The sequence below is a fragment of the Melospiza melodia genome, chromosome 2 (assembly GCF_035770615.1).
Source record: "Melospiza melodia melodia isolate bMelMel2 chromosome 2, bMelMel2.pri, whole genome shotgun sequence".
In the NCBI taxonomy this organism is placed as follows: Eukaryota; Metazoa; Chordata; class Aves; order Passeriformes; family Passerellidae; genus Melospiza; species Melospiza melodia.
In genome coordinates, this window is record NC_086195.1 from 138,211,797 (window position 1) to 138,236,247 (window position 24,451).

Here is a 24,451-nt window from a genome sequence, read left to right on the forward strand (position 1 = left end):
TTTTAGTTATTTTATTTTAATTATTTTTATTTTATTTTTATTTTATTTTATTTATTTTTTAATTCTTATTTTTATTTTATTTTTAGTTATTTTATTTTCATTATTTTTATTTAATTTTATTTTAATGCATCTTGATTTGTCACACCCATGTTGTCTTACTTTTTTTTTTAAAAAAAAGGATTTCTCCAAACTAGAGCAGTCTAGGTGATTAATGAATCTCACATATTCTTTCATAAACACTCTTTTCAGAATTTAACAGCGCCACGTTGTTGCAGAGCATACAATTTTATTTTATTTTTATTTATTTTATTTTATTTTTGTTTGGTTTTCTATTATTATATTTATTTTATTTTTTATTTTCTTGTTTATTTTTGTTTTATTTTATTTTATTTTAAACATCTTAATTTGTCACACCCGTGTCCCACTTTTTTTAAAAAAAAAGGATTTCTCCAAACCAAAGTGGAGGTGATTAATGAATCTCCCATATTCTTTCACAAACCCTCATTTCAGAATTTAATAGCACCACATTGCAGCAGCTTCTTGTGCTCCTATTTTAGGGAGTCAGCGTTCTCACCACGCAAGGCAGCCCCAGTGACTTTCTCAGGTTTTGTGGCCCGTCTGCCCCGCACTGGAGATCCCCGGAGGTGTCACTGCTGAGGTGATGAGACGTTCTGGTTTAAGTGCTCGTGGTCTCTGCAGAGCACAGCACTGGGAATTAAGCGTGCATCTTATGAACACTGGTGCAGAACAGCATCAATAAATGACTATTCTCCCCTTTAATGTTTACTTTTAGATTCGGGGGGACTACAAGCAACTCCTGATCTTTAATTCCTGCTCAGGCCTGGATTGGTACTGCTGAATTCTGTGCCTCTGGGAAATGGGCACAATACTTGCACTCATCATGGAGCTGTTGTGCTGACCGGGTACTGCCCAGGAAGTTTTTTGAGTGTAGAAGTGCTAAATGGGAAGAAAGGTTTGTGGCTGTAATGGAACAGGGCTTCAGTAATGATTCTTGGCTAAGGTGAGACCACCAGCCCTGTCCAGTGAAATCCTGGGTAGTTTGCCAATTGTCTCAGATGGATAATTACTTTATTTTTCGTGTTATTTCTTCCACTGCAAATACTTCTGTTTCCTCTACCAATATATGCAACATGGCCAGTAAGCCTGTCTGTGTGTGCTCTGCTGCAGGTTCTATGATTTTTGGTTTTTTTTTGGTTTGGATGGCACATTAAAACACAGAGGAATAATCTGATGGCAAGGTAAGCTTTGTGTTGAGGCTAGCACTAATATACAGCAAGAACTCCTTCTGCTTAAAACACATCTATGGTGTCTGAATTATTGTCCCTGTGCAGTTTTCACAGTTATTACTTGGTAGGTTGCCTCTTCAGTGTCAAATTAGAAGTCATTCGGCCAGAACCATTGCAGTGGTGCCTCTTGAGGTTTGTAGGTGCACACACTCCAAGTATATTACATATTTTTCTGAACAGTTGTGCTTTCACAGGGGTCTGTATTAGAACAGCATGAAATCTGCTGCTGTTTACACAGGTTTCATCTAAGCCTCACTGGTGGGTTCACTTTCTGCAGTGTCAGCAGCGCTGAGAGTCAAACTCGGCTTCACACAAAGTTGAAACTTAAAAAGAAAACTTTGACTCAGCTGCTTGAATCTCTTCCAGTATCTTTCTCCTTCCCATTCTTTTCTTCAAGGGCAAATTTGCTTTTAGCTTTCAGATACTGTGTGAACACCAAGCAGTTTCTTTTCCTACTTTTCAGGAGCCATTTCATTTTGCAGTTTTGTCTGCATGCGCTCATCCATGTCACACACTTGCTGGGGTGTACAGAAAGCAGGATGGGAGGCAAGTATAAATTTCATTTACCTTTTTTTTAAACCATATTTCTGGCCATGGAGGATGAATTTTCTGTGCTCAAGTGTTTGTTAAAATGCTGGCTGTGGAGACCATAAAAAAATGGGGAAATAATAGAAGGGCTGATGAAAACATTCAAGGATCTTTATTCACCTTATTCACCTTATTCAGGTGAAGAAGAATTTCTGGGAAGAAATGCTTACACATTATATTGGGCATAAAGTTAGAAAGTCTTTTTCTGTCCCTTAGTAATTAATAATTGGACTGGTTGGTGAAGCAGAGAAGTGTTGTGGTTCTCATTTCACTGTTAAGGGACCTACAGCTGCAAAAATTGAAGGCAGATAGAAGAGAGATATCAAAGCAGTTTAAATTTGTGTAGAAACATTGTTAAAGGGTTAAATGTGGAATTATGCAAAATAGTGATGAATTTTCTTTTCTTCAGGTGCTTCTGCTTTTTTAATTATATTTGGTCTCCCCTGCTCTTTTAAAAATATTTTTAATAAATAATACAAATGGTATCTTATCCTTTAAACTTGTATGAAAACCAGCCTTACTTTTCATGTAGTGCTTTTGCCTGAAAATTGTCACTACAGTGTCTTCTGGCAAATGAGAGAGAGATTTGGGTATGGTGAAAAGCAAATCTGTGTATGGATTAAAATGGAGATTTCCAGTCTCCCCATAGGATTCTTAATCTTAGAAAGTAAGACCTAGATGAGATTAAAAGGAATTATATAGCAAATAAGAGTTAATGCTTTTACCTAATACAAAAGGGAGGGAAAATTTTAGACACAGACAATTAGTTTCAGTTAAAATTATTAAAACTAAGCATTTTATATATACATGTATATGTTTTATATTCTACAATGCATGTTAAAATGGAGGGAACCTGTTAAAGTTCAGGACTCAAAGTAAAAAACTGATTGAAATTTCAGCCTTGATCATGGTTATTAAAATAGATATCATGAACCTGAAATAGTCCTTGTACAGTTTAATTCCTTTGTCTTTGTGAAAGAAGATGAACTGTCACAAACTTTGGTTTAATGCTCCTTTATCTTTTCTGGAGAGAAGATGATAACATTTCCCTGTACTGCAGCTTGTGTTTGCAAAGCATTATGGACAAGTGGGTTCAAAGTGACAAAGATCCACTAAAATACTTCCATTTATATTAGGGGTCATTTTTTTATGTGAAATCATAACAGATTGCAGCAATCTGAAGAGAATCCTTATAATCCCTTTTCCATGAACAGGAGAGGCACAAATGTGGCAGTTACTTTGTTTGTCGGACACAAGAGTTTATAAAAGCAGCATCTTCTCTAATTTCCTTCACTGTGTCAATCATACACATGCAGGAACACACATCACATTTTTCTTCAAAAGGCCTTTCTTCAATCCTGCCCAACATTTTACTTGTGTATTTTTCAATGAATTAGTTTAATTTTGCTGCTGGGAACTAATATTACTTCTGGATTATGAACAGATCTATCCAGAGCAGGGATGGAGCTGTATTGTCTAAGAGGGAGTTGTGATGGATGAAACTGATTAATATAGATTGAGACTCTTGGGACAATCCTTTCTTTGGGTACACCCATGCACCAGTGAATCAAACAGAAAGAGGAGGGTCCATGGAGCTCCATTCTGCTGTTGGAGCTGGGAGTGCAGGGCAGGGAAATTCTGGAGTTTCCTGAAGCCCCAGTGCAGATCCAGCCGGGATTACAGGAGCCTGGGCACTCTCTCCAAAAGGCTTTGGCACACCCTCAGTGGGAGCAGCTACACCCCTGATACCTGCCCAGAGACATTTCCATCCATAACATAGGATGTGCTGACCCAAATCTTGGAAGTTTTACCAAGCATCTGCTCAGCCTTCCCAGCAGGGAAGTGGTGCTTACACGGGAAGGTGCTGGGCAGAGTCTGCTGCGAGATTAATGAGGGTAAGCAGAGCTTTAACAGAAATGACAAAAAGAAGTATCAAATGAAATCTTGTCCAGGCCTCTCCTGTCTGCAGAGTGCAGCTCAAATCCCTCAGCCACATAAGAAACAAAAATAAATTCTTTCTAGGTCATTTTATTGTTGAAGATTAACTCGAGATCAGAGACTCGCATCACGCTGTGCCGATGCCTCTGTATTTTGCAATATAGTTATTGGTACAGATTTTTGAGGACTAAATTGTCAAAATATCTCAGTAGTTGTGTGAAATCTAATAATTTTGTACAGATTACAGTGCCTCTGTGTTTGAAATGGATTTTCAAATTCCAATTGCTGAGACTGCATCTTTAGCTGTTCCCTGATTGTTTGCAGGTATTGTGAATGCCTTTGGATCATGCCAGAGAGATAATGACTTGGAGCACAGAAATGGACTTGCAGCTGGATTCCCAGGAGAGCTTTCCACACAGGGTAATAGCTCACATATTGAAATGTGCTCACCAAAGAGGTGTTAGGGAAGCAGCAAGGAGAACCTAGATGGGCCTGCAAAATGGGTATTACACAGAAACCAGAGCAGGTAAAATGAATCTATTTTCTCATAAGTTCTAGTAGAACTCAAACCTCATTATTTTCATCACTAATTATAGGCCAGGATCTGAAACCATTGCTGCAGGTACCCATTATCTTGTTCCCAGTGCAATTCCATATACTACAGTATGTGTCAAAGAAACATGGACAATTGTTTTTCCCAGGCTGCTTAACACAAGTGTCAGAACTGTTGAGCCTTTATTGATTAAGATTCTAAGTTCTTTATATGATATAACCAGCCTAAGCAGAAATAGCCGATGTCAGTAGATTTTATTTGCAAAAAGAACAGCATGAGAGGATCTGTGCTGCAGTGATGTCTTCTTTACTGTTGCTGTGGAGCTGAAAGCCCATCCATCTGTCCTTCTTATTATGTTAAATTCATTCTTGAGTCACTTAACTGAAGTATCCTTAACCCAGTGCTTCTGCAAACTAGTACATCCACACAGAAAATAGTTATTAAAATAAACATCTCATTATGAGCAGCCTAATGCAATACCATTGTGAGTAATCAATGAGGTCTCTGGCAATCATGGGAATTATACAATATAATTGAGTTATTTGTAATAAAATTGCTGAAGAGTTGCTGACTTTCCCAGTTAAACATTTTTTTCTTTCTTTCATACAGCTTGCTGATCTTGCTCTGAGTTTTCAACACATTATATTTTCTTTTTGTCCTGTCATAACTTTAGAATAGAAATCTATTAAGCTAAGCACAGGTTTATAAAAGATCATGAAGTCACATAACAGCATCACATTGTGTTCCTTAAGCTTTAAAAACATCACTTCAGGTAAGAATTTTATGCTATCTTCCAAAATGAAATAGAAGCTGAAAAGATACAGTACAAATTTTTTTTTATTATGTGTTGCTTCCACCTCATGCTGACAGTTTATATTTTGCCCCTTTTGCTTCAGTCTGTTAGTCAGCCAAGCAGTAAAATGGGTTTGAATCCCCTGCACACTCATTACAGAGAGCATGTAAGAGTCAGGGCAGTGCTGGAGCCTCAGCTCTGAGTAAATAAATACAGGAATAAGAAGCCTTCAGCAGACACCATAAAGGCATACAAATGCCTTTCCTCTGCAAGCCTGTGCTCCCCTCCCCATCTTTCCCTTCTCTTCCACTGACCATTGCCTACAGACAAAAATCCTGGTAGAAGGTGCTGCTCCTCCTCTAGATATTTCTACCTTAGCTTAAACAGGTGATGAGGGTGATGCAAAATAACCTTGTGTATTTTTTTTTTTCCCAAGAATGAATGAAGGAACATTCATGTTCTTCAGTTTCAGGAGTAACTGGTAATCTTCTGGGAGTAGTAAAGTCATTAACCACATCCAGCGCTGGGTGTTTGCCCACCCCTGCCTGGAAAGGGAAGGGATGCAGGGGCAGCTGTGATCTTGCCCTTTAGACTGTCTGACAGTGTAGAACACAAATGCACTGGATAGCTCTATGTTTATCACAAATATTTTTTCCTCTCCATCAGATGCTCTGGCAAATGTTTGGACCCTCAGAATAAGATGGTCATTGAAATTCATAGTCCAGGTTCTCATCAGCACAACTCAGTTGTGACACCATTGATATCAGGGTTTTTTTAGGAGAAAATAGGCTTGTCCCCTTTCCTGTGGGCACAAGGTTTACAATGCTGTGCTCTGGTTCAAGATTGAGAGGTTAGAAGACACACAGGCCACCAGTGTGAAAATGAAAGGAATCAAAATCAGAGATCCAGTTCTGTGCCACAAAAAATATCCAGAGAGCAGCAGCTGAAGCTTGTGTGTCTCTCGGGGAGATGTATTTTCAGGTGGGCTGGCTCCAGGCTGCACAGAAGCTGGGGAGCTTTCCTGTTGGCTGACAGCAATGAGCTGGGGACACCTCACAAGTCAGGCGGGCAAAAGCTGCTCCCTGCAGGTACAGTGGTGCTCCCAAACAGAGGACACCATGTGTCTGAGGGAGGAGGAGGAGGATGGGAGGGTTAAAACGTGGTCATGACTGCTCTGAAACACGAGTCAGACCTAGATTCCCTCAGTCTCCACCCAGCCTGAGGGACAGACAAGGAAAAATCACACGGAGGCTTGCAGAGGATGGTGCCTTGCACCTCTTTTAATACATGGGAGTGATGATGGAGGAAGGCTCTTGCCAGCTTTTTTCCCCTCATTTGAGGGGAAAGCTGTGCTGCTGTGTTTCATTTTACTTAATGCAAAAGTGGCAGAAGGAGGGAGGCAGAAGAAAAGCGTCTATATCAGACACAACAGAAGGAAATATGGGAGGAGGGTGGGGAGGTGGGTTGGTGGTGTCTGCTTTATGGCCCTTCTGTGCCATCTGAATGGTACAAAAGGCTAAAAAACAGCCTGAGCATCTGTGTTGCTCTCTGCACCACTCTGATAATGAAAATGCACAAATGCTTACAGGAATAAACAACATTTCAAGTTTCCTGAGGTTATATAAAAGAAATATTTATTCTATCCGAAAAAGACTATGCAGAGAAGTATTGGAGTTAAAAAAAAAAAAAGTCATAATGTGTTCACAATGTGAGAGAGAAGAGCAGCACAGCAAGCAACCTTAACTAGGCTGTTTCCAAACTTCTGGCTGCCTAACCATGCAGCTTTAATGCTCTGTTACCATATTTGTCATGCACACAGTATTATATAGATATATATAATACCAACTGTCTGGCTAGATATAGATATCTTATTTTTATTGGAATTTTATCCCCAGTCTCCTCTCTGCTTCTCTTTTCACAGTTTTTCTTAAGCAGAATGTGAAAGTAATGCTTTCAAATTTCAGCTGCAGTTTTGAACTCGTGATATTTGAAAGCAATTTTTTTCTCATCACAACCCGAAGCTGATATGTTGTTACACAGGAAATGTTGCACATCTCAAAACTCTCCTCTCACAGAAGAGGCTGAATGTGTCCTTCTGAAGGTGTGGGATGCACGTGAAAAAAGTATCGAGATTACTCGGAAATTATCACTGCAACTCTTTTCCCTGCCTCTCTTTCTTTACACAAGTGCCAAAATTGTTTCCTCAAAATGCTTAGAATTCATCTTCTGTCTCATGTAGATGCTGGAGTTTATTTTGGAATGCAAGCTTGTCTGAGAAAGCTGTATTATGCACGTGTTTGTGCTACCTAAAAATATTAACATGAACTAAATCCAAACTCAGGTCTGTGACCATGTTCACAGGGGTTCTTGGATGGGGGAAGAGATGAGGATCTGACTCCATGTTTCACAAGGCTTGATTTATTATTATATTATATATATCACATTAAAACTATACTGAAAGAATAGAAGAAAGGTTTCCTCAGAAGGCTGGCTAAGAATAGAATAGGAAGGAATGATAACAGAGGTTTGTGGCTCGGACTCTCTGTCTGAGCCAGCTGACTGTGATTGGCCATTAATGAGAAACAAGCACATGAGACCAATCCCAGATCCTCCTGTTGCATCCCACAGCAGCAGATAATCAATGTTTGCCTTTTGTTCCTGAGGCCTCCCAGCTTCTCAGGAGGAAAAATCCCAAGGAAAGGATTTTCCATAAAAGTTGTCTGTGACACAGGTCCATAATTAGATCTAAGAGAGGAATTAGCAAAGCACTTAAGCGATGCCCAAGGTTAAATCCTGTCTGCCCAATGAAAGCCAGTGACACTGGAGCCCTCCAAGGCCTGTGATGATCAAATTATCTTGGCACCCAAGTATTCTCAAGGATTTAGGTACCTAAATCTGCCATCTATAGATGGACAATTTCTTCCTATTTTGTTACAAAGGAATTTGATTTTGGTGACAAAGAGAAGAGACAGAAAATGGAGCACAGTCCTTCAGCCCATGTCTTGAATTTGCGGCAGTTAAATGAAACCACAAAACAGCCTTCAAAGCAAGGAGAATCCTCATCCAGGAGGGAATATCAGGAGGGAGATTGCTTTTTGTCACTCCTGAGCAGGATCAGATGCAGGATAGGAACACCAGGGAACTTTCTGGTGAACATCCAAGTATCTTTATCCTTTTGGATGCCAGCAAAGTTAAGAAAGGGTTTTGTGAATTGTGTTTTTGGATTCAATGTCTAAATCTCACATAAAACCTACCCAGGAAATCTAACTGCCTCTGCTGAATTGATTTTGTTTCCTACTGCTTTTTCCTGATTACTTTTATATATATATTTATATTCCTTACATGTGTGCATTTTTAACCCCATAACTGCGGATGTACTATGTGGCAAATCAAATTTTGATAAAGTTTTGAGGCCAAACTCCTAACTTCTTTTCATTCCTGGAGCTCAGTAACTCTGGATAGGAAGCATTTGTCATCCATAAAAGTGTTGATTCCATCTCCAGTAATCACCCACCCCTCTAATCCATCATACTCCACCTGATTAAATGTAAATCTGATTAGCTCACATAAGAACTAAGAACTTTTTCTTATTCCCTTTGGTAAACACATCAGTCCAATGACCTGGGCATCAAGAGAAACAAGCTTTACACTTTACAGGGGAGCATCAATAATCTCAAGGATATGCTGATTCTAAGTGCTCACAGCCACCAGGAAGGCTGAGGGCAGTTTATGAGAGAAATCCTTCATCTCTTACACTGCTCAGAGCCACAGATTTGCTTGGTTAGCTGATCATGCTTCCTTCAGAAGGCCTATCTGCTTAATGCAACAGCTCAATAAGGCAGCATTAATTTTAATTAACAAATTGCTTGTACACCTACAGCTCTATCACATTGTCGCTGTGGCCAGGGTTAGGAAATTGTCCGAAGAAAATAAATTTGAAACAACTCAGGCACAGGTAAATAGCCTGTTATTATCCACCAACCATTGTCATTATGGTCATTTCTGAAAAATCCTGTGTATCCCATGGTTCATTAAATCTGTTTTACTGCCTGGATAAATGAGCTACTTTGAGGTGTCAGCAACAACCCCAAGCAGGAGGCTTTATTCTGCTAAGAAAGATGGCAATCAGCAGCAAGAAAGGCAATCCAGAAAACATCTTATACAAAATTCATGGGTTTATTAATTCATAATGTTAAGTGGTTTTGGCAGCTAACTAGTCACAGAATTTCATCAAGATGTGCACTTATAAACAAAGGGAAAGCAATTGGCTTTTCTTTAGCAGCATTGCTCTGATACTTTAAGTCCTTCAGGGGAAAAAAAAAAGAAAAAGTAACATTCTCAATATGGAAATTTTCTATTTCAGCAAGCCTGTCTACCAGATTGTCAGAAAATGTCTTCAGGATGGCCAGCATGAGGCTTCCACCAAGATTTATCGACAAATGAGTCAGAAAAACCCCACATCATGGAACCAGGAACCAGGAAAAGGTAAGAAAGGAGCAGGGGAGGAGACAATGTGCCCGTTTCAGGCGGGGATTTGTGCTGCCCTTGCCACAAAAACAGATTTTAGAGCAGGCCAGGCTGGTTAAGGTGGCTTTAGTTCCTCAGCAGGCACTTACACGATGGCACATGGAATTTATTTCATGTGATGCCATTACAGGAATGCTGTGAAGAGGGAGAGCAGAGACAAAGAATGGTGCTGGAGCCTGTGCTGTGGTTTGGAGAGAAACACCCCAGAAATAAGAGAGGAAGGGGAGCTGCATCTTCCATTAGAGCATCCTAACATGCCAGACTCCCAATTCCTCTGGAGGGAAGGGCAGGACAGGTGGTGGGAGAAGAGGAAAGCAGGGAAAGTCTGAAGGAGTGAGTGCTGGAGAATTTCTGAAGGGAGCCAGAGGCTGCTGCAGAGGAGGGCAGATGTACAGGAAACCTCAGAAATGGCAGAAAATGGCCTTGAGGACTCCAAAGAGAAGTCAGGGGAGGGGACATTTTATCTAAAACACAGAAATACTGAAAGTTGCTAAAAATTTGAAAGAAAGCCCAGAGAAAAGGACCCATGCTTCTCAAGAGGGATATTTCTTTTCCAGCTTTTCATATATTTTATTCCTCATATTTAAGGTTCTGAATTTTTCCTGCTCAGCCTGCTATCTTGCTTTACTCTGTGTGAGGTGTTCAGAACTTTTCCCCATAATTAATCCTAATTTAAAAGGTTACAAAACTAATAATTTGAGATTAATGGGAAAGGTTTACTTTTCATTTCAAGGTGCAGGTCCTGTGAGCAGGTAACCCTACCCCACCAGCTGTAGAGCTGCCGGTACTGACAAACCCCACAAAAGCAGAGGATGGGTAAGGAATAATGTTGAATTACTTTAGCAGGGCTGCACAGGGACAAGGAGAGGAAACTCTTCCTCCCTTCCTTTCTCTAAAATCTGCAAGCAGATCTGTGCTTACATGCAGATGTGTAGCCAAGTGACACTGCCCAGCCTCTTGCATCTTTCAAATCCAAAAATCTAGCTGGCCTTGGGCATGTGCATGCAGCAGAAAACTGACGATGAGGAGACAAGGAATCACTTGCTAGAAATCAATGAATGACAGCCCTAAAAGCTGTCTGTGACTTACCTGCAGGTGTACAGTGAACAGATTCCTGTTGATGTGCATCCATATTACATGGTGGCCTTTTGTAGCCTCCCCAGCAGAGCAGAACCCTGCCTGTGACCCAGCACTGCCCGTGGGGCAGCCTGTCCTCCAAACCAGCCACACTCAGGATATTGAACACACGTTTTTTTTCCCCTGAGTGCAACAGGGTGAATGTGGAATATTATATTGGTTTCCAGCCACCTGCCAGGGTTTGATGGCAGGAAATTTGCACGGCTCTTGTTGTGGCCAAGTGACAGATAATAAGTGAGAGGTGCCATTGTTGGAACTATCACTATCAGATTTTCTAATGCAGCCCTGGTGTAATGAGATCATACACATTGCTCAAGCTTCAATCAGAACTTCCACCGAAGGAACAAGCCTGAATAATAATAAAAGCAGAAAGCATTTTAAGTAAATAGAATTTCCCAGATACTGCATAATGGTGTTTGTTATTGCTATCTTTTATGAGCCTCGAGAAATATTTTGTATAAGAATGATTTCCTTCAATATAAGCTGTTATCATGAAGGTCTCCTATGTCAATTCTTATTTAAAATATATTTCCTTACAGTCCCAACATTATGAAAGCACAAATTAATGCGACCTCTTTGCTTCCATTCCATGTTCTTATAAAACCTCGCCGCCGCTCTCCAAAGAACAGTTACGTGCCATGCTGTACAAATGTAGCCCAAACCACTCCAAATAATAAGCTCCATTTTGGCAGTAAAAATTTATTCTGTGTACATCTTTCCAAGCCCCTGAAAAGCCAAGGTCTTTCAGTGAGGACTGCAAGGAGCTTTTTTTTTTATTTTTTTATTTTTTTTACTCTGAGCTTGAGTAGTTCAGAAGCGTGGAGGGAGCTGATATCCTGCTCTGCTCTCCTGATGGAAAACCTCCACGAGCCTGAGCAAGCCACACTTCTTCTGCAGAGATTTTGGGAGCACAAACAGGGATCCTGGCAGCCAGTGCAGAAAGAACACCCCAGCAACAGCACAAGGCAGGGCAGGCTATGCTCATGAACTGCAGCATTATTTCCTTCTTGCCTAAAGCTTGCCATTGGCAAAAGGACAAAGCCAAAACAGTGTGCACATTCCTGTTTAATGTTTCCCATTTTCCTGTTTTGCACAGTTTGCTTTTTGGTTTAGTATGTGTTTATTATTGCTGGCAGCAGATAAAAATTATTTCATTATATCGAGTTCTGACCACTGGATCTCAATAGACTGCTTTCTGGTAGTGTAAAAAAATTGTATGATTTCAAAATTTCTCCCCTAAGTAGTTAAAATCTTGTTTACAGGCAAAGAGAAAACATACCTTATACATAAAGTCAAAATTTATCATTAGTACAGTTGAAATCCCAAGAGTCTCATCCAAGAATTGTTATTATTCCACATGGAAAGAGAAAGAATAAGTCTGTGCAGAAAATATTCACGAATGAAAATAATAATAAAAATAATGCAGTTAAATTTTTGCACGTGCACTTAGTTTCTGCCACTTTTCCTGATGTTCTGCTCACCCTTCTGGTGTCCCTCTTACCCCTGGGGTTGGGGGTTTCTTTCTCATGGTGGTTTTGCTCCCGGTGAGTTGTCAGCACCCAAAATCCTTTGCCAGGAGGAATACAAAGTTCACTTTGAGGTTTTCCTCTATCAGTGTGTTGGATTCTTTTGGGGTCACTTTTCACATTCTTTTACAGCCAGGCTTTATTTCACTCACCTGCAGCTCTGAGTTACAGCCATTTTTAAAGGCGGATTTACATGTGCTGGATTCTCTTTCTTTCTTTGCTTGCTTATCCTAAAAAGCAGAGCAGCCCAGCTCCAGGCCTGCATTTCTTTAGCTGTGGGGCTTTTAGGGTGAAGTCTGTGTTCCATATTCCATCATCCCAAATCTCTGCCCCTCCACATTGAACTCTGTGTCTCCTTTATCCTGCCTGGCCACATTTACCAGAACTGGTGAAACCATGGTGGCACCACAGAAAGATGAACAAAGGTAAAGCAAATCCCTCAGGAAGTCCTAAAGAGCTGGAGAAATTCCTGTCACAACCAAACCAACTGAGAAAAGGCTGTAGGCAGGTCAAGAAAAGTTCAGGCAGAGCAAGTCCTGACACTTGGCAGACTCAGTGCAAAGTTTATGGCAACAGCAATGCGGTATTACAGATCTATATAATGACAGCATGTTCTTACATAATATCCTTTCACTTTTCTTAGAGACATGAAGCAGGTTTACCTTCTTTATGCTTTTAATTGTAAAACATGAATTTCACCCCCCAAGTAATTCTACAGTTCTCATAAATCCTTTACTTTGTTTTGTGATCTTCAGTAAAGTGACAGTGATAACAAAGTAGTTATGTAATGTAGAAAGCATAGCTTGCTGAAATGCATCATAAGGGACAAGGTGCTAAATTTCCTGGATGTCACCTTTCTAGACAGTGTTTCTTGCTATTTTAGGTTCTAGCATTTTTAATTCTGTGATCCAATATGGCTCAAAACAAACCTAGAAGTTGTAACTTATAAGGAAATAGAAAAGCTGATAGGGGCTGAGTGTTGTGTAAGCAAAGGCAACAACTGGTGAGACTCTTCTGTGCACTTTAAAAAGCAGCAAATGCCCAGATCCCATCACTGGATTATCCACCACAGGTCCACCACAATTAGATTTAATGAAAATTCATACTCGTATTTCCTAAATAATGGCATTTGAAAGCATGGTATCTCTATGAATACATTGTTTTCATCTGTTTCCTCCTCCTTCCAGTAAGTTTTTGGACTATTTCCCATACTTTGTCTATTTCAAAACAGGGCAACTCACCCCAGAAACTACTAATTTATTACTGAGGAAACATGGGTTAGTCCTTATAAAACACAAGAAAATGCCATCAAATACAAGAAAAAAACAGGCACAAATCTGCATCTCTCTAGTCTTTGGCTGGGATGTTCTCAGGGCACATCTTGCTGGGATTGATGGATTGCTGGGCAGTGTTCAGTGCTAACCATTGTAACAACCCCTATCCAGGTGGAAAAAAAAAAAATACTCGGAAAAACAGTGCAAAGCCATGAAGCAGCTGGTAGAATTTTCAGTCTCAAGTTTCCCTTCTGTTTCCTTGGGGTTTTTGCTTCCACCTAATTTCCAGTGCTTTTTTAATTATGAGATTTCATATTGGAAAGCATTTCTCTGTGGCAGATGCACAGATATCTTTCTTACCATCAAATACTGTATTGGTGGCCTGTACTGAGTGAAGAAAACCAGTTCCTTATTCTGTTGCTATTTCTCTCCTTCAGCAAGTTCTAGATATCCCAGGCAGAGGGAGAGGACAATACTGCAAGATGCTGCCAACACATACAGTGAGCAGCAGCTTCTGTTCTGATGAATCTATGATTATCCACTCCATTTATCTCAATGAGAAGTGAACTTTTAAATTTGCATGGTCCATTAGGGCCTCAAGTGAGCAAGGCATTTAAGCATGTGCTTAAATCCATCTGTATTCAGGAAACCAATTAAGTACATGCTTAATTTTAATGATGGATTCTGTACTGAGGGCTATAAAGCTAAACTGCCTTTAAACTTGGACAAAGTCCCCTTTCTCTTTATTTCTAAAGAAAACAAGGAAGGTCAATGCAGGAGTTGGTGTTGGTGCTAAAAAAGCTTTTCAATTTCAGCTATCAGGAATGGAAGCAGTGAGGAGGAGCTGTAATAACTTTAACCTAGAACAAGCAGGGTTAATTCACAAAACTCTGCCTAACGAGTCAGGGCAATTCTGAGTGGCAACACAGAGACCAGCACAACCAGAGTGCAGCTGGCAGTCACTCTGGATTTGTGCAGCCAGGCCTAGAATCCCACAATCTCCCACAGGAGACACTGTAAAAGTACAAAGCAAATTAGCTAACAGAACATTTCTTCTCCTGTGCATTTTCATCTGCAGCTTTAATCATTCCATTAACAGTGCCATAGATGCCTCTATTTTGCTTCCTAAGCACTGCTATCATCAGGACCCACCGAAGCTATAAAGGTATTTCACACTGAGATGTGTATGATGCCTGTTGATGTCCAAATTAAAGGTTTCTGATGAAGAAACAGTGCTGCAAAATTATTATTCATTCCCTTAATTGCTCATCTGGTTTGAATCGGATGTGACATTTCATAATATGTTCTATTTCACCCTCTTCACCACACTATGCAGGGCAGCTAAGTACTCTGGAAGCTTTGAGGAGGCATTTCCATTCCTCAGGGCAAAGGCAATATGTGGGCATTCCTTAACAAAGTAGGTCTGAAGCAGCATTAAAAAAGAAATTAAGCAGCAGCTTATTTAAAAGGAGCTTTATTGACAGATGATTTTAGCAAAACCACCAGTATTTGAAATGACTGGGAAGTACCCAGCAACACCACAAAATTACATGAGGAGACAAAAACCACAGCCTCTCTCTGCAGGTGAGAGAAGCAACAAGCCAAGGCTGGCCTGTCCCTGAAGGACTAATTTTGACCTGTATTAACTGCTTAATCCAGGGAGTTCAGTCTAACACCATTAGAAAAAGCAGAGCACACGTTTAACAAGTGAACAGACAAAAAAAAAAATACCTCAAAGCTCCAGCTCAGCTTGTACTACTCAATAGAGCTGTTAGAGCAACACTGGCCTGGGGCACATGGCAAGTGCTAGAATAAGAAGATAAAGAGGTCAGCAATACATTTACAGATACTAACGTTATGCTTCTGGAAAGTATTTTGTGTTCCCTTCTCAATGTACACATTGGCAAAAAGGTAAAGATTAATTTCTGAGCAGTGCATAGATGGGCTGATTTTTTTTCAGGAGACAGTTATAAGATGGACATTGTTAGTAGCATTTGTGCCCAAAATTCTGCAGCATGTGGATGTGCAATGGCAGGAAAATTCTTCCTTACTTTGCCCCTCCCCTGCCTCTGTTAACTTTTCCATTCTGTACCTAAATTCCCTCTCCTTTTCCCAACCACCAGGTAAATTGATCCAGACCTACATGCACGCAGTGTTTGATGTCCTTGGCAGCAAGAACCTGTGATGGCAGCCAGGATGAGCCCACGTGAGTATTGGGCTCTTCAGTTATCCCCCAGGAACCAGCAGAGCTCTCACAATTCCTTTTTCTTCTTTGCAGTCTTCAAGATTTTGCTGGGTTTGCAATGTGGCAATTATTGCCAGAGAAATGGAAGAGATCTCACGTTTCCCTGGGTGAGAAATAGTTAAATATTTGCTGGGTCACAGACACAAAGCTAATGTGTGCTGCATTTCTCTTAAATTAACCCAAGGTGCAGAATGGGCCGGAAAAGAAAGAAAAGGCCCCTCATTTCCAAGGGTGTTTATCCAATGTTGGCTTATTCCAAAGCACAGAAAACACTGCTACAGCCCTGGGAGCAGCTCCCATTTTCTTGGCTGTTGGGTGGCTGCCCACACAACGAGGCTGCTGTGTGAAAAGGGGGCCCACCTCCTCCTTTGGCCATCTTTTAAAAGAAAACCACCTGTTGCCTCTATATCCTCTCCATGCCCTCCAAAAACCCACGGATCAGTCCTCATTTGGAGAGAGGCTTTGTTTCTATGCCCCAGCTGACACGAGCTCTGCTTTGAGCCTTTGAGAAATGCAGCAATTCTTTATATACCTACAGAGAGGTGAGAAAGTTGCCAGTGGTGTTTGGGCAGGGCCAGAATTGGGATGCTGATCAGTGGGTTTGCTCTTGGATGTGGGTTTGGATCATGTCCCTGAGCTTGCATGTGGGCAGGAGTTGTGTGTGAGAGCTCTCATCAGCATTTCTCACTGCAGGAGCCTCAGCCTTTGCCACAGAATCTCAGCTTTTTTTTTTTTCTTTTTGCCTTTTATATGTTTCTGAAAGCGTCCTAAAAACATATGCTTTTAATCTCCTTTGAGTCATCAAAGAGTTTGAAACAACACTCCTGAGAGCCTGGGGACAGGAGCAATGCTGTGCCACCATGAAATCTGACATTTTGCTAAGGTACCACATGAGTCAGTGTTTTACTACAGATTTAATTATTTTGCTGCAATCAGAAGCCTGAACACATTAACTTTTCAGAGCCCATTCTTGAGTGAGACTGGATATGGCTGCATCTTGCAGAATGTAGATATTCTTCTCTGCCAAAGAAGAATACATTGATGGTGGTGGGGATAGGAAAACCAAAGCTGTGTCACCGAGTCTAGGGAAAAAAAAGAGAGAGCCCAGAAAGCAGAAATATCTTCCTACTAACCCTATTTGGGTTTTGGTGAGAGAGATGATAGCCTGACAAGCTGAGGAGAAAACACTCCTTAGCATCTGCTGTGACTGTAGGATAGTGAGAACAAAGGAAAACCCTGTGCATCCTTTCCCATTGCCCTGTGTGTCCATCCAGCACTTGGATCCTGTTGCAGCTTTGTCTTCACTGTGTGAAGGCTTTGTTTCTTTGATCTTGGTGGATTTCTGTTCTTTGAACAATCCTTTCCTTGGGCAATAAAAAGCCCACGTGTTTCTACGAGTACGTACCCCCTCAGAACAGGTGCTAAATAATAGTTACAAGGAGAAAATGAATGTTTGATCCTGATAAAGTCACCCGGTGGACAAATGACCTCAGAGACGTGCCCAGGAACGTGCTGGATCTGCAGCCAGCTGGAAATTGTGTGGGTGCCAAGGGCTGCTGTTAAATTGTGCTGCTGTGCTAAACTGAACTGGTGTTCACCACCTGTGGAGCTGCTCCAAGGTCAGCAAGGAAGAATCAGGGCAATAATTAGACATCCTGTTTTTCAATTAGAAACCACACAGTAATGAAAAGCTTTCCAGAAGATCACTTACTGTATTATTGGGTTGGGGTTTTTTTAATTGGCTCTTAAAATGAGTTCTTCTTTAGTGACTAACTGGGCAGTCACTATTCAGCTTGGGAAGTGCAAACAGGCTGGGGTAACCAAAGCAAAAAGGACTGAATTGATTTTCATATTAATAGGAGAGTTCATTCCAGAGAGAAAAGGTTAATTTGCTTTTCAGTGAGTTTATGGAGAAAGTGCTTGTGGTCAGAGTGATAATTTGTAGCTAAATCACACGTTTAAAGGCAAAAGTGATTGCAGAAAGGCTAGGGACAGCATTTTCAGAACTATGCAATGGAACTGTCAGCAGTGTTTTCTGTGCTTTCTTCTTCCCGAAGCACAAGGATTTGAGAAAGAAGCCAGCACAATAGCACTGTCACCTGTGGCCTTATTTTTTTCCTTTTTTTTTTTTTTGTATACACATCAGATATTTAACAAATACAGAAGCAGAGAGAATGCTGTCTCACCCAGCTTTAATGCTGGTCCTGCTTATGGTCTGGGAGCACTCCTCAAATACACATGACTTTTGTTGGGCTTGGCTTCCCCACAAAGGTGCTGTCTTTAGATTTTAATTTTAATTTTTAATTTATTTTTTGTTAGCATTATAATTCTTGAGATTTGTGAATTATTAGAGATGCAAGTGAAACAATTTATGCTTAACATGATGACTTGACATAGATAAAATTCTTGTGAATATGGGTTGGGGTTTCTTTCTTTAGTTTTAGCCAAGAAGAATCTGTGAAATTTAAACTGAGTATGAGATGGGCTAACTTGTTTCTTTGGTTTAGGAGTTGAAATTTTGGATAATCACCTCCAAGGCAAAGAATGAGTAACAGTGGTAAGTGTGCTGCTGATTTAAAAAGTGATGTAACAAATGTGACTTGGGGAGCAGTGACAGCAGCTTGCCCATCCTACCTTTGATGCTTTATCAAAGGCTGAAGCAAACAGGCAAACCTAGACAGGTAAACAAATACCAAGCAATGCCTGCCCTTTGGAATTGTTTAAATAAAAAGTGCTAACAGAACACCTTTAGAACTGTGGGGTTTGCTACACCTGATGTAGCTTGCACGGGGGTGGAATGAAAAGCCCAAGTCAGAGAAACATCCAAAAGGCCACACTTTAAATTTCTGTCCCTTCTTGTGTGAGAAGGGACAGAAATTTAAATTTGCAGAGTTCAAACTACTTGAAAGTGAACTTTTTGTTGTAGCTGTTCTGTGTTATCCTGGTCAATGACTGAGACTCGTGGGCTGCTTCTTCCTGGTCTCTGTTGCTGTTTGGGGAGGTCAGAGCTTTGTTCCACTGGTCCCTCTCCTTGGCCTCACCTTTCTCCTCCATCACTCACCTGGTCACATCTTACACAGCCCTCATCTCTCCTGCTGCCCAGTGCCACTGCCAGGTTCTGGCATTGCCTGCAGCCTGAGACTTTGGCATCTGCATATTTTCCTGAGGGCTCCATCTGCGACGTTATTTGAGCCTGGTTACATGGGGATACTTCAGACTAGAACCACTTTAAACTCATTTTGTAGTACAGAAGCATCCCTGAAGAAATGAGGAGGAAAAAAAAAAAAAAAAGAAAGCAGACCTGCACTTTATAAGCTCTCTTGGATGACATGTACAAAAGTGCATGCAGGTATTTTTACAGACTATAAAAAAGAGTTCGAACTGATCAAGACATAGATAAAACCAGTAATCTTCAGGATGCTATCTGCAGTAAAGATTCTATATTTCAGATTAAAATCTATGCTAAAAAGGGTATCTTCTTTGCTGTGCCAAAAGAATGGTTGAACCTGCCACATTTCCAAGCTCACATGTGGGCATGATAAAATCTTAACAACATGCCATTAAATATGCTTTTACAACATCTATTCTGCCTCAGCTAGATATATCTGTGAATCCTCCCTTTGCACTGGAGATTAAATAAACTCCCTGGACAGCTGAGAAGAATTAAAGTATGACCTGATAGTTTCTCTGCTTGACAATAATATTGTCTGTCAGTTTGTGCTGTATCCAAGATACTGTTCTCTGGCCCATGCTCAGAAAACAGATATTGATGGGTTTAGCTGATTAACATCTCTACATCATTTGTCCCTTCAGTCTCAAAATATATTTTACAAAACGTTGCAGCAGGTGCTTTCTAGTCTTTGCACAGTGGTGCTCAATGCAAATATTTCCATGTATCCCCTAGCTAAAGCCTTGAAAGGTTTTTTCTGTCTTAGACAAACAGCAGTGCTGTCACATTTGGCCACTGGAGCCCAACATTTTGACTGAGACAGGGTTTATATTCTGGTAAGAAGGTATAGAAAGATTGTCTGACTATTCCAAGCTTCTCTCAAAGGACAGAATATCAGTTTCTAGCTGGTCTAAATGCAGATGTGCTGATACCCCAGCAATTTTGGGTTGGGCACCTGGACAGGTGATAACATCTGCTACATGCTTTGAAGCATATTGACAATTCTTAAAAATAACCATGGTCTTACCTGTCACAAAAGTGGAATATCCAAATTTTGGTGTTCATCAAGTGATGATGTGAGAAGGGAGAGGTTGTGAGTTTTCCTTTGGAAAAGGAGAGAGCAAAGCTGGATATGGGGCTGCTCATGGGCTGCAGCCTGCTCCCTGACCTGAGATGCCTGTAAGAAAATGTTTGCTCATGCATTGTTTATTTAATAAAACTTTCAGACCTTTCATTTATTTAGGCTTTACATCAAAATCACCCAGACTTCCTTTAAACAACAGTATTTAGTCCATAAGTGAAAGCAGCAGTGACTGGGATGTGTCCCACAGGAACCATCACTCACCTCCAAGGCTGGTGAGGAGAGAGGGGGATGCAAATTTGGGGAAACCAAGAGATCACAGATGGATTTATTATCCATTAACTTTCTTATCCTAAACAGATGGCCCAGTCCCAGATCCTCCCTTATTTTAGAAGGGAGTGCATCCACTTTCCAAATTTGGATCTGTGTGCCAAAAGTGAAATTCACACTTCCCATGAAAAGGAAAACAGTGACAGCATCCTCAGAGACTTTCCCTCCTCAACCAGCCTATGGAAAATGGATGGGAATTCTAGGAAATAGGAAGTGTGGGCAGCAGGAACAGTTCAACTGCCCCCAGGCCCCTGGATCCAGCAGAGCTGAACACCTGAGCATCACCCACTGATAACAGCCCAGGCTGGCTCTGCAGGAGCTGGGGATGAGAGGCACAGCCATGAACTGCCCAGGCCCTGCACTAAACACAGCTGGGGAGTGGTTTGGGCACTGCTGGGACCCCTCCCAACACCAGCATCGGCCCCAGACCCTCCGAGAGGCCCAGGGCAGAGGGAGGAGGCAGCTGTGCTGCTCTGGTCCTGCTGGTGCTCAGTTTATGGCCAAGATGTGCTGGTCCAACTTCCTGGAGCCCACCGTGCCGTGCAGACGGAAAAGGGGATAAAGCACCCACAAAGTGTGTGGTGGCATAACACAGATGATGAAATACAACCATGGCTGCACAATAATGGTATATGTTCTAGTAAGCATAACAATGAATTAAGGCTGCAATGAAAATGCATAATTTCTCCTCTTTTTAATTTTTTTTTTTAATTTTGTGTTCATTAACTTCTGCCAGCTTGGGAGCCATTCCTGTACACACTTCCAAACACCATAAAGTCATTTATGCACCACTGGAAATTATTTTAGATATTCAAGCCCATATTACCACAAACTGCCAGTTGATGACCAAACTATAGCTTTGGAATCCAATTTAAATTGGCCATTTTAGCACAAAGCTACACACTTTTGTTACTGCAAATGTGTAGAGGAGTCATTCTCCATTGTAAAGTAAATTGTATTTTGTTTATCTAGTGTTTAAATGTCCAGTGTTAAAAGAAAAAAAAAAAACTGAGGTAACAAATTAACATGCTAGATTGGCATTTTCCTCCAGCATGATGATTTTAAAGCATTTTTTTTTCCTTCATTTCTGGACACATTCTAACATTTCATAGCAAACTGCTATTCATATTTGAATTCATCTTTCTTAGCTATGGCTGATTAAAACTGGAGACAGCATTGCAGATGAGGTCTAAGCAGTAAAATGGCATGAACTCTCCCTCATCCTTCCTGCAAGGAACCTGTCAGAGGCATTTTTGGACAGTCATTGCCTTTTCACAGCTCTGGTGGCTCTCAGTTGTCCCATGGCCAAGACCCCCTGATCCTTCTCAGCATCAGCCATCCCTAGCTAATGATCTCCCACTACAGAGCAGAAAAGTGATAATGGGCTCGGTCCCCAAGCCCGAGCCCATTTACCCTCTGCACTATAAAATTTAATTCCACTTCTATTACTTTTCCCCCTGAGGCTGTGCAGTTCTGCCTCCCGTGCCAGCCTGATGCTCTTTACACTGGTGCTTCCTCCTGGTGCCATCAGCCAGTTCCATTGGTGCCCTTTGTGGCCATGAAATAAATATTAAAATAAATATTTTAAAAATATATATTAAATAAAACCACACCTAAATAATAAATAAATAAATAAATAAATAAATAAATATTAAATAAGACCAGACCTAAATATTAAAAATATATATATTAAATAAGACCAGACCTAAATATTAAAAATATATATATTAAATATTTAAATATGTGTATTAATATATATACAATTGTATATTATATATAATATATATATTAATATATATTTAATGTATATATATAAAATATTTTAAAATATATATATTAAATAAAACCACACCTAAATAATAAATATATATATTAAATAACAACAGACCTAAATATTAAAATATATATATTAAATAAAACCAGACCTAATTATTAAATATATATATATATTAAATAAAACCAGACATGCTTTCTCACTGCTTTATTAACAGCAAACCAGGAAATTATTAACATGAAACTAAAGCGAGTCCATTCCTTTAACAAGGATGTTGAACAGGAAAAGAATTTAGCCAAGTACAGACATCCTAGACATCCCTACAAGGACCTCTCTTTACTCTGGTGCCTCCTCCTGGTGCCATCAGCCAGTTTCATTTGTGCCCTTTGTGGCCATGAAATAAATACTAAAACAAATATTAAAAATATATCTATTAAATAAAACCAGACCTAAATTATACATATATATATATATTATATATATATATATAATAAAACCAGACATGCTCTGTCACTGCTTTATTAACAGCAAACCAGGAAATTATTAACATGAAACTAAAGCGAGTCCATTCCTTTAACAAGGATGTTGAGCAGGAAGAGAATTTAGCCAAATACAGACATCCCTACAAGGGCCATCGCAGATCCAGCTGGGATCCAGCCCTTACAGATCCACCAGCATCACCATTTCTGGTGTGACCCAGCATCATCAACCCCACCTGGCTGCCATGGCCAGGGCCAACCCACAGCAGCCACCGGGCCCATGGGAGCAGCCAGAGAAGGAAGCAGAGATCCTGCAGGAGGTGAACACAACAGATGTCTCAGCTTCTCATTCTGATGGTCTTCAGCTCGTCTTGCCACTGGCTTGAAGTGCCCACGTGCAGGAGAAACATCCTCATCCTCCTCCAGCTTTCTGCCCTGGTCATGCAATGCACACACTTCCATCTGAAGGAAGCCCAAGTAAGTGAAACTCTTATGGCCTCGGCTTTTATTCTGAGCACCCCATGCAGGTTTTCTGAAAAAGGACTGTTATAAAGATTTTTCAGAGAAATTGGGGTCACCTGCTGCAGTGAACTGAACATAATTGGGAAGCACTGTAGATCTCCTCTGTTTGGAAATGCATTGCGTGTGGATGGGGCTAGTTCAGCTTTCTATGTGTTTCTGGCTTCACATGCTATTTTTAAGAGCTGTAAATGGAGCAGGTCTTGCCCCCCTCCTTCCACCCTCTCCTCCTACTCACTGATTTCTCATCTTAAATTAAATTGGGTATAAACACTGTAACAAATAATTTTCTCTCTACATTATAAGAAGATAGGCACAGACAGAAGTTCAGAAACATACAGCATGTAGCATCTTTACAAGATAAGATCAGCACTGTGGCTTTCTGTCACAGGGTTTGCCTTTAAAAATTGCAATCATCAGCTCAGAATGTTTATCACCCCTTGAGAGGGATACTCTTACCACTGCCTATGAAGAGAGAGGTGTCTGGGATAAAAGATTGTCTTTATGTTTATCAGAACCTTTTAATTGCCCACAGCAGGCAATCCTTGAGCATCTAAACAAGTGTGGCTTTGCAAGAATTTACACCAAGAAAGGAAAGATGTCACTATCATTTGAGAAGATGTACATGTTAAAAAGCCTAAATTTAAAAGTGGAACTAAGAGGCTGCAGGCTTCCCCAGCTTCCTTTGTCCTCACAGGAGAGAGGAGCTAGAAACCAAATATCCCTGCCCTGCTGGCTTTTGCTGTTTTCTGCTTTTTGCACCTCTGAGGCAGGTGCAGCAGTGCTGGTTTGTTGGATCAGGAGACTGATAAGAGCAGAGCAGACACCCCTCTTGTCTCCCCCAGCCTTTCATGAGTGTCCCCCAAAACAATTGGCAGAAGCTCTCAGTTCCACCTTGCTGGTTTAGCTCAAACTCAGTTCTTTCTGACTTGTGCCAGATAGTGCCTGCTTTGATGAGCCAGATGCCAGCTGGAAATGGGATGTCCCAAACTCCTTGTGCCATTTCATGTGGAAAAAAGCACTGCACCGAAGGGCCTCCTTTGAGGTGCAGAGAGTGCTCCAGGTGTCTTCAGAGCCCAGGTTGAGGTGATTGGGTGTTATTGCTGTAAATCAGACCTTCCAAGCAGCTTCTGTTTCTTTACAGCTCTGCCCTGAGCTCTTGACACTTTTTCCTGCATTTATCACTGGTCTCAGGACCATTTCTATGCTTG

The 24,451-nt window shown here is 40.7% G+C and overlaps 2 long non-coding RNA genes across 7 annotated transcripts in view; both read left to right on the forward strand.

Moving 5' to 3' along the window:
* Window positions 1-1,845, forward strand: part of LOC134414863 (uncharacterized) — a 45,992-nt gene extending 44,147 nt beyond the window's left edge. For 2 of the 3 annotated variants that reach the window (XR_010026865.1, XR_010026867.1), the window contains one exon: window positions 794-1,845. This is a non-coding gene — a long non-coding RNA (uncharacterized LOC134414863). The remainder of the gene's footprint in view (window positions 1-793) is intronic. The other variant, XR_010026866.1, reaches the window with a different exon arrangement.
* Window positions 1,846-4,155: 2,310 nt separating this feature from the next.
* The window catches only part of LOC134414862 (uncharacterized), a 36,320-nt gene continuing 16,024 nt past the window's right edge, over window positions 4,156-24,451 (forward strand). For 2 of the 4 annotated variants that reach the window (XR_010026861.1, XR_010026864.1), the window contains exons 1-6: window positions 4,162-9,134; window positions 9,543-9,664; window positions 15,767-15,849; window positions 15,922-15,995; window positions 18,396-18,445; window positions 22,771-23,198. This is a non-coding gene — a long non-coding RNA (uncharacterized LOC134414862). Of the gene's footprint in view, window positions 9,135-9,542; window positions 9,665-15,766; window positions 15,850-15,921; window positions 15,996-18,395; window positions 18,446-22,770; window positions 23,199-24,451 lie in introns of all 4 variants that reach the window. The other 2 variants (XR_010026862.1, XR_010026863.1) reach the window with 2 other exon arrangements.